The sequence below is a fragment of the Strigops habroptila genome, chromosome W, assembly GCF_004027225.2.
Source record: "Strigops habroptila isolate Jane chromosome W, bStrHab1.2.pri, whole genome shotgun sequence".
NCBI classification, from domain to species: Eukaryota; Metazoa; Chordata; class Aves; order Psittaciformes; family Psittacidae; genus Strigops; species Strigops habroptila.
The window spans coordinates 26,870,602-26,884,266 of NC_044301.2; the positions used below are offsets into that span (position 1 = coordinate 26,870,602).

The following is a 13,665-nucleotide window of genomic DNA, read 5'->3' on the forward strand; positions in this document are numbered from 1 at the left end:
TGGCGGTGGTGTTTTCCCCGGCACAGCCTCTTACAAGAGCCTGGGAGTAATACTTCAGCAAATCTAGCAAAGCTCTGGATGGAGGTTAGTGGATAGAAAGAAACTCTTCAGGTATCCTTACTTCTGCTCTCAGGAATGCTTTAAGGGAAGCTGGGCTACTCACAAGTTATTACACAAGAAAGCAAGCAAGCAAGCAAGTAATTTTTTGGTTTTTAATCCAATATTGTTTTGAATTTGTCCTGTGCAGCCAGCTCTAGGTGGCCCTGCTTAAGCAGGGGGTTGGACCAGATGACCTCCAGAGGTCCCTTCCAACCTCAACTGTTCTGTGATTCTGTGTTGGAAGGCTGCGTCAGTTCTGTATTTCATGTTTATTTGTAATCTCTTCGCTGTTTTGTTCAGCATGCATTAGTTCATAGCTGAGGTATGAGTAAGTTTTGAGGTTTTTCTTCAGCTCTGTTAAATATAGAGCAATGACTTCTGTACTCTAGAAAGAAGAATAGATGCAGCATTGTTGTGGTTTAAGCAATTAAGTACCATGCAGCTGCTTGCTCACCCCCTCCCCAGCTACCAGAAAGAAAATTAACTCTATCCCAGCTGAAACCAGGACAAGTATGTTTCCTGGAACAAACTCTATGAATAGTGTTTTGGGTTTGCTTTTTTGGCATTGTTGTAGAATCGTAGAATCATAGAAGAGTTAGGGTTGGAAAGGACGTTAAGATCATCTAGTTCCAACCCCCCTGCCATGGGCAGGGACACCACACACTAAACCATGTCACCCAAGACTCCATCCAACCTGGCCTTGAACACTGCCAGGGATAGAGCATTTACCAATTCTTTGGGCAACCCATTCCAGTGCCTCACCACCCTCACTGTAAAGAACTTCTTCCTTATATCTAACCTAAACTTCCTCTGTTTAAGTTTGAACCCATTACTCCTTGTCCTATCACTACAGTCCGTAATGAAGAGTCCCTCTCCAGCATCCTTGTAGGCCCCCTTCAGATAGTGGAAGGCTGCCATGAGGTCTCCACACAGCCTTCTCTTCTCCAGGCTGAACAGCCCCAACTTTCTCAGCCTCTCTTCATACGGGAGGTGCTCCAGCCCCCGTATCATCCTCGTGGCCCTCCTCTGGACTTGCTCCAAGAGTTCCATGTCCTTTTTATGTTGAGGAGACCAGAACTGTACGCAGTACTCCAAGTGAGGTCTCACGAGAGCAGAGTAGAGGGGCAGGATCACCTCCTTTGACCTGCTGGTCATGCTTCTTGGATGCAGCCCAGGATACGGTTGGCTTTCTGGGCTGTGAGCGCACATTGCCGGCTCGTGTTAAGTTTCTCATCAACCAACACCCCCAAGTCCTTCTCAGCAGGGCTGCTCTGAATCTCTTCTCCACCCAACCGGCAGCTGTGCCTGGGATTGCCCCAACCCAGGTGTAGGACCTTGCACTTGGCTTGGTTGAACTTCATGAGCTTGGAATTGGCCCACCTCACAAGCATGTCAAGGTCCCTCTGGATGGCATCCCTTCCCTCCGGTGTATCAACCGAACCACACAGCTTGGTGTCGTTGGCAAACTTGCTGAGAGCGCACTCAATCCCACCGTCCATGTCGCCAATGTCAAGATGTCAAAGAAGATCACTGCCAACACCAATCCCTGAGGGACGCCACTCGTTACTGGTCTCCAACTGGACATTGAGCCGTTGACCACAACTCTTTGCGTGCGGCCATCCAGCCAATTCTTTATGCACCGAGTGGTCCATCCATCTGTCCTGGGTTCAGCAGTAGCAGTCATTTTTCTCCTTCTTAGTAGCTGGTGCAGTGCTGTGTTTTCGACTTTAGTCTGGGAACAGTGCTGATAATACACCGATGTTTTTAGTTCTTGCGAAGTAATGTTTACTCCGATCAAGGACTTTCTCAGTCTCATGCTCCACCAGGGAGGAGGGGAAGCTGGGAGGAAGCAGAGACAGGACACCTGACCCAAACTAGCCACAGGGGTATTCAATACTGCAGGATGTCATGCCCAGTATATGAACTGAGGGGAGTTACCCGGAAGGCCCAGGTCACTGCTCAGGTCGGGCTGGGTATCAGTTGGCAGGTGGTGAGCAATTGTATTCTCTCCTCTTTTAATTTCCCTTATCATTATTATTAGTGGTGGTGGTAGTAGTGGTTTTGTATTATACCTTAGTTACTGGACTGCTCTTATCTCAACCCATGGGAGTTATATTCTTTCGATTCTCCTCCCCATCCCTCCGGGAGTGGGGGGAGGAAGAAGGGGGGGAGTGAGTGAGCGGCTGGGCTTAAACCATGACAATTCTTTGTGGTGCCCAACATGGGGCACGAAGGGTTGAGATAACAACAGATCTGACCAGAGTGTGTCTAATCATATTTGTGATAAGCATTCATTGTTTCGGATTAATAGTCACTCATCACAATGCTGATTTATTTGCTCTCAGAGTCGTTGCGCTTGATCTCAGGGTTTCAGCATGTTGTACCTTCCTTACAGCCAGTATTTGCTGTTTTAGTGTTTATCGGCTGGGGGGCCTGGGCTAAGGTTATTCTTTCCCTGTACTTCATGGTAATGACTTGTAGTACAATAGACTCATTGATCATGAAACTGGTCTGGCTTGTCTTCCCAGCGTGGCCATCACCCCTATACTTTGGGAGGTATATAATGGAAATTTTTAACAATTGCACATCATTCTTTTTCCTTCCCTTGGGGCGTCAACCTATGGAGGAGATACTCTGTCACACCCTCTGCTCCCCCACCACACTATTTACAGTAGGAGTAGATTCTGGAAAAGTTAAAGATCCTGAATATCCTTTCAATGCCCTTGAAAGCAATCTACTCCTTTTACTGGGACCCACCCTGTTTCTGCATATGCTCTCTATGTTTTGCCTACAGTGTGACCACCCTGAGAAGGATCCGATCTCGAAAGCTAAGCAGGGTCTGGCTTGTGTCTTGTCTAGGGTTAAACAACGATATAGGAGGACCACAAAGAGATATTCTCTGAGGCCGGAAAGTCATGAGTGAGAGGGTGTGTGGGACAGTATGGGCAAGTGTCTAGTCCAGTGGGCCCCTCCAGTGCTTTGGAAGCGTTGGAGATGGAAGGCAGCTGTATGCAGTCCCCTACAATGAGTTGCAGAAACTGCTGAAGGAGAGGGCGCTTCAAGTCAGTTTGCAGAGGTGAAAGCCATCCAGCTGGCCTTGGACATTGCTGAATGAGAAAAATGGCCAGTACTTACCTCTATACACGAGGCAACAGCATACAATTGAGTTCATTGGCTGTTTTCCCCCAAAATTAAATCCCCTTGAGGTACACATCGGAATTGCCCATCTTCCCGCATTACCCACCAGATATATCCAGGTCCCTGAGCAAAAGCAATGTCACGAGTGGGTTTACCTTTACCTGAAGCAGGAATAACCCAGACTGTCTTCCCCAGCAAATTCTTTATGTGCACCACAGGAACTTTATCCCCCTCTACAGTACGTAGAAGTTCTGATTGGGCTGGGCCAGCCCTGTTGGCTGATCCCCTCGAGCTGACCAACCAGGTGGCTTTTGGTAAATGTGTATCCCAATGTTTGAAAGTCCCACGACCCATTGCTTTCAGTGTAGTTCTTAAAACCCCATTGTACCGCTCGATTTTCCCAGAGGCTGGTGCATGGTAGGGGATGTGATATACCCACTCAATGCCATGCTCTTTGGCCCAAGTGTCTATAAGGTTGTTCTGGAAATGAGTCCCATTGTCTGACTCAATTCTCTCTGGGGTGCCGTGTCAGCACAAGACTTAGAATCAGAGAATCATAGAATAGTAAGGGTTGGAAAGGACATTAAGATAATCTAGTTCCAACCCCCCTGCCTTGGGCAGGGACACCTTGCCCTAAACCACGTGGCCCAAGGCTCTGTCCAACCTGGCCTTGAACACTGCCATGGATGGAGCATCCACAACCTCCCTGGGCAACCCATTCCAGTGCTTCACCACCCTCACTGTAAAGAACTTCTTCCTTATATCTAACCTGAACTTCCCCTGTTTAAGTTTGAACCCATTACCCCTTGTCCTACCACTACAGTCCCTAAGGAAGAGTCCCTCCCCAGCATACTTGTAGGCCCCCTTCAGATACTGGAAGGCTGCTAGGAGGTCTCCACGCAGCCTTCTCTTCTCCAGGCTGAACAGCCCCAACTTTCTCAGCCTGTCTTCATATGGGAGGTGCTCCAGCCCTCTTATCATCCTCGTGGCCCTCCTCTGGACTCGCTCCAACAGCTCCATGTCCTTTTTATGTTGAGGACACCAGAACCGTACACAGTACTCCAAGTGAGGTCTCACAAGAGCAGAGTAGAGGGGCAGGATCACCTCCTTTGACCTGCTGGTCACGCTTCTTTTGATGCAGCCCAGGATACGGTTGGCTTTCTGGGCTACAAGTGCACACTGCCAGCTCATGTTTAGCTTCTCATCAACCAACACCCCCAAGTCCTTTTCTGCAGGGTTGCTCTGAATCTCTTCTCTGCCCAACCTGTAGCTGTGCCTGGGATTGCCCTGACCCAGGTGTAGGACCTTACACTTGGCTTGGTTAAACTTCATAAGGTTGGCATCGGCCCACCTCACAAGCATGTCAAGGTCCCTCTGGATGGCATCCCTTCCGTCCAGCTTATCAACTGAACCAGCTTGGTGTCGTCGGCAAACTTGCTGAGGGCGCACTTGTTTCTCAAGGCCCAGGATAGTGTTCTAGGCAGTGGCGTGGGGCACAGCATATGTTTCCAGCCATCCGGTGGTTGCTTCCACCATGGTAAGCACATGGCGCTTGCCTTGGCAGGTCAGTGGGAGTGTGATATAGTCAGTCTGCCAGGCCTCCCCATATTTGTACTTCAGCCATCGTCCTCCATACCAGAGAGGCTTTAACCACTTGGCTTGCTTAATTGCAGCACATGTTTCACATTCATGAATAACCTGGGCAATAGTGTCCATTGTTAAGTCCACCCCTCGATCACGAGCCCATCTATATGTTGCATCTCTGCCTTGGTGGACTGAGGTGTCATGGGCCCACAGGGCTAAAAATAATTCACCCTTATGGTGCCAATCTAAGTCCATCTGAGCCACTTCAATCTTAGCGGCTTTATCCACTTGCTGGTTGTTCTGGTGTTCCTCAGTGGCCCGCCTCTTGGGTACATGAGCATCTACATGGCGTACCTTCACCACCAGGTTCTGTACCAGGGCAGCAATATCTTGCCACAATGCAGCAGCCCAGATGGGTTTACTTCTGCGTTGCCAGTGGCTCTGCTTCCATTGCTGCAACCACCCCCACAGGGCATTTGCCACCATCCATGAGTCAGTATAGAGATAAAGTACTGGCCATTTTTCTTGTTCGGTAACGTCCAAGGCCAGCTGGATGGCTTTCACCTCTGCAAACTGACTCAATTCACCCTCTCCTTCAGCAGTATCTGCACCTTGTCCTAGGGGACTCCACACAGCTGCCTTCCATCTCCAGTGCTTTCCCACAATATGGCAGGACCCATCAGTAAACAAGGCATATTGCTTTTCACTCTCTGACAGTTCATTATATGGTGGGGGCTCTTCATCATGCATCACCTCCTCTTCTGGTGACATCCCAAAATCTTTGCCCTCTGGCCAGTCCATGATGACTTCTAGAATTCCTGGATGACTGGGATTTCCTATTCGAGCTCATTGTGTAATTAGTGCGGCCCACTTACTCCATGTAGCATCAGTTGCATGATGTGTAGAGGAGACCCTGCCTTTGAACATCCAGCCCAGCACAGGCAAGTGGATTGCCCGGAGAAGCTGTGCTTCGGTTTCAATCACTTCTGAAGCAGCTTGAACCCCTTCATAGGCTGACCATATCTCTTTTTCAGTGGGAGTATAGCTGGCCTCGGATCCTCTGTATCCCTGACTCCAAAAGCCGAGGGGTTGACCTCGAGTCTCCCCTGGAGCTTTCTGCCAGAGGCTCCAGGTAGGACCATTCTCCTTGGCTGCGGGATATAGCACATATTTCAAATCTTGCCCAGTCTGGACTGGTCTAAGGGCTACTGCATGAACTATTTCTCGTTTAATTTTTTCAAAGGCTTGTTGTTGCTCAGGGCCCCATTTGAAATCATTCTTCTTCAGGTCACATAATAGAGAGGGCTTACAATCAGACTGTAATTTGGGATGTGCATTCTCTAGAACCCCACAACACTGAAGAAAGCTTGTGTTTCTTTCTTGTTAGTTGGTGGAGACATTGCTGTTAAGTTGTTGATCACATCTGTGGGGATCTGGCGATGTCCATCTTGCCATTTTACTCCCAAAAATTCAATCTCCTGTGCAGGTCCCTTGACCTTACTCTGTTTTATGGCAAAACTGGCCTTCAGCAGGATTTGGATTATTTCCCTCCCCTTCTCAAAAACTTCTTCTGCTGTATCACCCCACACGATAATGTCATCAATGTATTGCAGGTGTTCTGGAGCTTGCCCCTGTTCCAGTGCAGTCTGGATCAGTCCATGGCAGATGGCAGGGCTGTGTTTCCACCCCTGGGGCAGTCGGTTCCAAGTGTACTGGACGCCCCTCCAAGTGAAAGCGAACTGTGGCCTGCACTCTGCTGGCAAAGGGATTGGGAAAAATGCATTGACGCTATCACTTGTGGCATCCCACTTGACTGCCTTTGACTCTAGTTCGTATTGAAGTTCTAGCATGTCTGATATGGCAGCACTCAATGGTGGTGTGACTTCATTCAGGCCACGATAGTCTACTGTTAATCTCCACTCTCCATTAGATTTTTGCACTGGCCATATGGGGCTATTAAAGAGTGAGCGGGTCCTGCTGATCACTCCTTGGCTCTCCCATCTACGGATGAGCTAATGGATGGGAATCAGGGAGTCTCGGTTGGTGCAATATTGCTGCTGGTGCACTGCTGTGGTTGTGATTGGCACTTGTTATTCTTTGACCTTCAACAACTTCACAACAGAAGGATCCTGTGAGAGACCAGGCAAGGTAGACAGCTGCTTAATTTCCTCTGTCTCCAAGGCAGCTATACCAAAAGCCCATCTACACCCTTTTGGGTCTTTGAAGTACCCTCTCCTGAGGGGTACTGTCTATGCCACAGATGCATGGAGCCTCTGGACCAGTCACAAGAGGGTGCTTTTACCACTCCTTCCCAGTTAGGCTCATTTCAGCCTCCGGTACAGTCAACTCTTGGGATCCTCCTGTAACTCCAGAAACATAAATGTGTTCCACCCCATGATACCTTGATGGCATCAGGGTACACTGTGCATCAGTATCTACTAGAGCCTTATATTTCTCTGGGACTGATGTGCCGGGCCATTTGATCCACACAGTCCAGTAAACCTGATTGTCCCTCTCCTCCACCTGGCTGGAGGCAGGGCCCCTCTAATAGTGATCATAAGATTGTCCTTTTATGTCTTGTAGAAAGGGATTAGTATTCCTTATCACAGGAGCTGGAGTAAAATCAGCTCTTCCACTCCATCTGGGAAACTGCTCACCAGAGACTGGAGCAACAACTTTCATGGGAGGATCATCCTTGACCATTGTTCTTCAATTCATGCACCACTTTCTCAAAAACTGAGGTAGTTTTTCCATTCCATTTTCTCATGTCTTCTCCGTGATCCCACAGGTAAATCCGTATGGTGGCCCGTCGCGTGTACCTCCTCTGTGTTCTCTCTCAAGCACTACGGTGCCTTCTGTTAATAATTGAGACATGGTTGGTACATGTTGGGAGCTGGATAGATCGGATAAATCATCTCTCAATTGTTTGAACTCCTGGGACAGTTTTTCCATAGCTGAAATGATGGAAGGGGTGAGATTGTGTTTGAACTCTCGGAGTTGACAACTCACTTCATCCACTGTTCATGGTGCTGCATCATTCCAGGTCATTGATGCCAATGAGTGGGCATATGATGATGGTCCACTCCGTGTAAGTTTCCGCCACATAGGTCATGTACTTAGGTTGTGATTGGCACGAATTGGCCATTTGGTTTATGAGGAGAGACGACAATGGACCCTACACGATTCAATGTGAATCAAGCAGAAGCCACTTTATTGTTCCCACGATCCCTTTATATACAGAGTTTTCTATCTCTACATGCAGTCACGCGCCTTTTGATTGGTAAAAGCCCTCTTGCACGAGGCAATCACGCGGCTCGGTAAGTGTCCTTATTGGATCACCTAATTCCTGGTGTTCCTCCCATGTATCTGACTGCAGATGTTTTCTTCCTCTTTTCTTCTTCTTGGTATGCAGCTACATGTTTAGAAGAAGCTCTCTGATGGCTGGTTCACATCCTTTTATCTTCTTCTTGGCATGCGGCTGCATGCTTAGAAGAGGCCCTCATATGGCTGGCTCATCACATGTCCACTGTCCTCCAAGTATAACCTCACAGGTTTAGCTGCGGTTTCTATCACTGTGGTTGGAGTGGCTGCAGTGTCTGCCACTAGGGTTGGAGTGGCTGCAGTGTCTGTTGTCAGGGTTGGTGCAGCTGCTGTGCTTGGGGCTTGAGGAACACCAACAGCTGCATTGTCTGTTGTCGTCAGGGTTTGAGTAGCTTTTGTGCTTGTCACTGGAGTTGGTGTACCTGCTGTGCTTGGAGTTGGAGTAGCTGCATTGTCTGTTGCTTTGCCATCAGATCCATAGACATCTTTTTCCCTTTGATGGTGCTTGATAGCATTGAGCAGGGCTCTATACGCGTAGGCCAAGCCCCAGCACGTTGCCATGATTTGTCCCTCTCTGCTATTACCAGGATGACAGCACACCTCGTTTAAGTGTTTTACTAGTTTTTCCTGATGTTGCACTTGTTCAGTGGTGAAGTTCCAAAGCACTGGAGGGGCCCACTGGCCTAGATGCTTGCCCATACTATCCCACACACCCTGCCACTCATAACTGTCCAGCCTCAGGGAAAATCTCTTGGTGGTCCTCCTATATCGTCGTCTAACCCTAGACCAGACTCGAACCCGTCACTGCTTAACTTTCGAGATCAGACGAACTAGAGTGTTCCCAGGGTGGGATGGCCGCGGGTAAAACACACTCCCTATGTGTGCCAACACGCTGATCCCCAGCACAATCAGCAGGCAGGTCTCAAGGGTATTCAAAGGCCATCCAAAACCTTTAGGACTCTCAAATGCTGCTGTAAATAGCCTGGTGGGGGAGCAGGGGGTATAAGGGAATTCCTCTTTCGTAGGTTCACCCCCCGAGGAGAAAAAAAAAGATATGTGATTGCTAAATATTCCATTATATACTTCCCAAAGTATAGAGGTGATGACCACGCTGGGAATGCAAGCCAGACCAGTTTCATGATCAATGAGTCTATGGTATTACAAGTCATTACCATGAAGTACAGTGAAACAATAACCTTAGCCCAGGTCCCCAGTCGATGAACACTAAAACAGCAAATACTGGCTGTAAGGAAGGTACAACATGCTGAAACTCTGAGATCAAGCACAACAACTCTGAGAGCAAATAAATCAACATCGTGATGAGTAGTAACAATGAATGCTTATCACAAATATGATTAGACACACTCTGGTCAGATCTGTTGTTATCTCAACCCTTCGTGCTCCATGTTGGGCACCACAAAGAACTGTCATGTTTTAAGCCCAGCCGGTAACTCGGAACCACACAGCCTCTTGCTCACTCCCCCCCTTCTTCCTCCCTCTGCTCCCGGAGGGATGGGGAGGAGAATTGGAAAAATCTAACTCCCATGGGTTGAGATAAGAGCAGTCCAGTAACTAAGGTACCATACAAAACCACTGCTACTACCACTAATAATAATAATGATAAGGGAAATAACAAGGGGAGAGAATACAATTGCTCACCACCCACCAACCGATACCCAGCCCGACCCGAGCAGCGATCTGGGCCTTCCAGGTAACTCCCCCCAGTTTATATACTGGGCATGACATGCTGTCTTATGGAATACCGCTGTGGCTATATTGGGTCATGTGTCCTGTCTCTGCTTCCTCCCAGCTTCCCCTCTTCCCTGGTGGAGCATGAGACTGAGGAAGTCCTTGATCGGAGTAAACATTACTTAGCAACAACTAAAAACATCGATGTTATCAGCATTGTTCCCAGGCTGAAAATCAAAAACACAGCACTGCACCAGCTACTAAGAAGGAGAAAAATGACTGGTATAGCTGAACCCAGGACACAGTGTTGTTTGGGGCTTTTTTCTTTCCCCTTTTAGTTTTATATCTCTCTCTCTCCTTGTTATTCCCATTTTATTATTATTATTTTTTATTATTATTATACTGTGCTCAACCCATGGGTTTTACTTTTTTTCAATTCACTTTCCCATTCCACTGGGTGGGGGTAGTGAGTGAGCGGTTGTGTAGTATTTACTTGCCAGCTGGGGTTAAACCATGACGGCGACTGGCTTTCATAAAGAGGACAATAAAAAAATAAAAATTGTCTAGAGAGCTGCATTCCTTGCAGAAGTTTAAAACACAAGACAGGAAAACGTTCAGTGAACAGTTCAGTGAGCTGGAATACAAGATCCTGCAGGTCTCAAGTAATACTTCTGCTAAGCTGTAGACACAACAGCATGAACTTTCATTGAGGTGTTTGGATTCATAAACATTATGGAGACCACAGAGGAGTGATAGCCCGGAAAGAATTAACATTTGAAGTGCAGGATTAATTTAGAAGCTAGGACTGCAGCAGAGCTGCTCAGTATCTCTCCTTAATTTCACCAGATAAAGAAACACCCATACCTTTTCCTTTTCAAATGAAAATTTACTCTTGTAAATGATGAAGCTAGGAAGCTTCATCATTGCAGTATCTGAATAGTTTACAGGTATCAATGGACTTACTGTCATCCTTGTATGTTCGCTCCACAAGGAAGGTTAAGTATTATAAGGAGGAAGACAAGCTACAGAGAAAATACACGATTTACATAACTTCACAGAAGTCTGTGTAGCTGAAGAGAATTCACATGGCTTAGATCTCAGAGTGCTTCCACAACAGCTTGCGATGCTATTATTTCAGGACCATTTTCTGAACTGTTGTGCCTTATACTGGCAATGTAGCTTTGTGGCCAGTGTCCCTAACAGTCTGATCTCTAGCTAAACCAGAAAAAAAAAAAAAAGGAACCTGTGCTTTCCTCTTTTTGTGACGGTTTTCACCAGTAAGACATTTCATATATACTTGTCTTCCCCTTCCAAAGATTAAGTTGAGAGAGAACTGAAGCAAGATAGGGGCAAAAATTAAAGCAGTAACTGTACCATAACACATCTGTCTCTGAAGTGAGAGGGAACAGACAGCATCAAAACATCTTCAGATCTCACAGGTTGCTCTGCTACCAATCTGCACTAGCAGGTGAGACATGTCACTCTGTGACAAGTATCAGAAATAAAGGAGCTTAATGCAACTGCATGAGTTTTAAATGATTTCTTTCTATTGTGCAACAGGAGACAACAAGCAGTTCTAAACACATGGAGATTTTTATCCCCTGAGCTGCGAGGCTTCAAAATTAGCACTTTGTGTGTGCTTGTTCTTTTAATGTCTGCATTTATTAAGGAGTAAAACAACCATGCATCTGAAATGCCAAAGACATATGGATCCATAAATAATGCCACATTCCTATTTACACCTAATCTGAATATTTATGTAGTAATTTACCAGCAAAAGATGCAAACTATTCTTTAAATGTTAGATTGTATTAAAGGTTAACCACATTGCATTTTATTATGAGGTTCTGAATTATGTTTAAGATAAGTTTTTGTTTTCAGTGGAAGCTTTGGTGTTGAAATGGATGGACAGAGGCAAGGAAGTTTAGTCACCTCTCAAAGGTGAATGCTGAAGTTCAGACTTCGATATTTTTGCAGTCTGCATAGCCATAGGACATGCAACTCATCAGCATGATTGAGAGAGGAAGGGCCACCTTCTTCACAACTAGAAGAGCTAGATATACATATATTAGTGAGCCTTGGTTCTTATAGCAAGACTTATGATTCTGAGCTTCATTTAGAAAAGCAGCCTCTATTGCATCAAATCAAAAAGGCTGTGTACACACCCCTAAGACAAATGTTAAATGTAACAGCAGGACAGCCCCCAGTATAAATACATGCCCTCAGATTTCATAACATAAATGTTAGACGTAACCTCACCTCATCAGTGATGTAATGCTTCATGTCCCAGTACCTTATGCAGAAATACGTCATAGAATCATAGAACAGTTTGAGTTGGAAGGGACCTTCAGAGGTCATCTAGTCCAACCCCCCTGCAATAACCAGGGACATCTTCAATTAGATCAGGTTGCCCAGAACCACATCCAGCCTGGCCTTAGAATGTCTCCAGGGATGGCGCATCTACCACCTCTCTGGGCAACCTGTTCCAGTATTTTACCACCCTCATTGTAAAAAATTTCTTCCTCACATCCAGCCTGAATCTCCCCTCTTTTAGTTTAAAACCATTACCCCTTGTCCTGTCACAACAGGCCCTGCTAAAAAGTCTGTCCCCATCTTTCTTTTGGTCCCCTTTTAAGAATGGAAAGGCCACAATAAGGTCTCCCTTGGGGCCTTCTCTTCTTGAGGCTGAACAAGCCCAACTCTCTCAGCCTTTCCTCATAGGAGAGGTATTCTATCCCTCTGATCATTTTTGTGGCCCTTCTCTGGACCCTCTCCAGCAGGTCAATATCTTTCCTGTTGTCGTGGTTTAAGCCCAGCCAGTAACTCAGCATCATGCAGCTGTTCACTCACACTCCCCCTTCCCCTTTCTGGGCGGGACGGGGAGGAGAATCAGAAGAATGTAAACCCCGTAGGTTGAGATAAGAACAGTTTAATAACTAAAGTACAATATACTACTACTACTACTAATAAGGGAAATAACAAGGGGGGAGAATATAAAACGAAATGGGAAAAAAAAACCAATAAACACAAGTGAAGCACAATATAATGGCTCACCACCCACTGACCGATACCCATCCTGACCTGAGCAGTGATCTGGGCCTTCTAGGTAACTCCCCACAGTCATATACTGGGCATGATGTGCTGTGGTATGGAATACCCCTTTGACTAGTTTGGGTCAGCTGTCCTGGCCATGCTCCCTCCTGGCTTCTTGTGCTCCTCCTCATTGGCAGAGCATGAGAAACTGAAAAGTCCCTCATTAGGGTAAGTGCTACTTAGCAACAACTGAAACATGGGTGTGTTATCAGCATTGTTCTCAGACTAAATCCAAAACACAGCACTGTACAAGCTACTAGGAAAGAAAAAAAATAACTGTTATAACTGAACCCAGTGCACCTGTACTGAGGACTCCAGAGTTTGACATAGTATTCCAGGTGGGGTCTCACCAGAGCAGAGTAGAGGGGCAGAATCACCTCCCTTGACCTTCTGGCCACGCTCCTTTGGATGCAACCCAAGATACGATTGGCCTTCTGTTCTGCCAACAGGCAGGGTATGCCACAAAATGACCACACGCTAGCTGTATAATGTGCACAGTTTTTTAAACAAGCACACTAATGTGAATCAGGTAAATATCTCTATATGGTAAATATCTCTATATAGTAAATAAGTACAATAAAGCAAATCAGAGATATAAGGAAGAAGTTCTTTACAGTGAGGGTGGTGAAGCACTGGAATGGGTTGCCCAGGGAGGCTGTGGATGCTCCATCCCTGGTGGTGTTCAAGGCCAGGTTGGACAGAGCCTTGGACCACATAGTTTAGGGCAAGGTGTCCCTGCCC

The 13,665-nt window shown here is 46.7% G+C and overlaps 1 long non-coding RNA gene across 2 annotated transcripts; it reads left to right on the plus strand.

Annotated features, from left to right (window-relative positions):
* Window positions 1-1,169: 1,169 nt before the first annotated feature.
* On the plus strand, window positions 1,170-13,338 carry LOC115619046. 2 transcript variants are annotated; one of them, XR_003994895.1, is made up of 2 exons: window positions 1,170-1,199; window positions 13,278-13,338. It is a non-coding gene; the product is annotated as an uncharacterized LOC115619046 (long non-coding RNA). The 2 variants fall into 2 exon arrangements; XR_003994896.1 differs by lacking the exon at window positions 1,170-1,199 and adding an exon at window positions 4,274-4,307.
* Window positions 13,339-13,665: the final 327 nt, after the last annotated feature.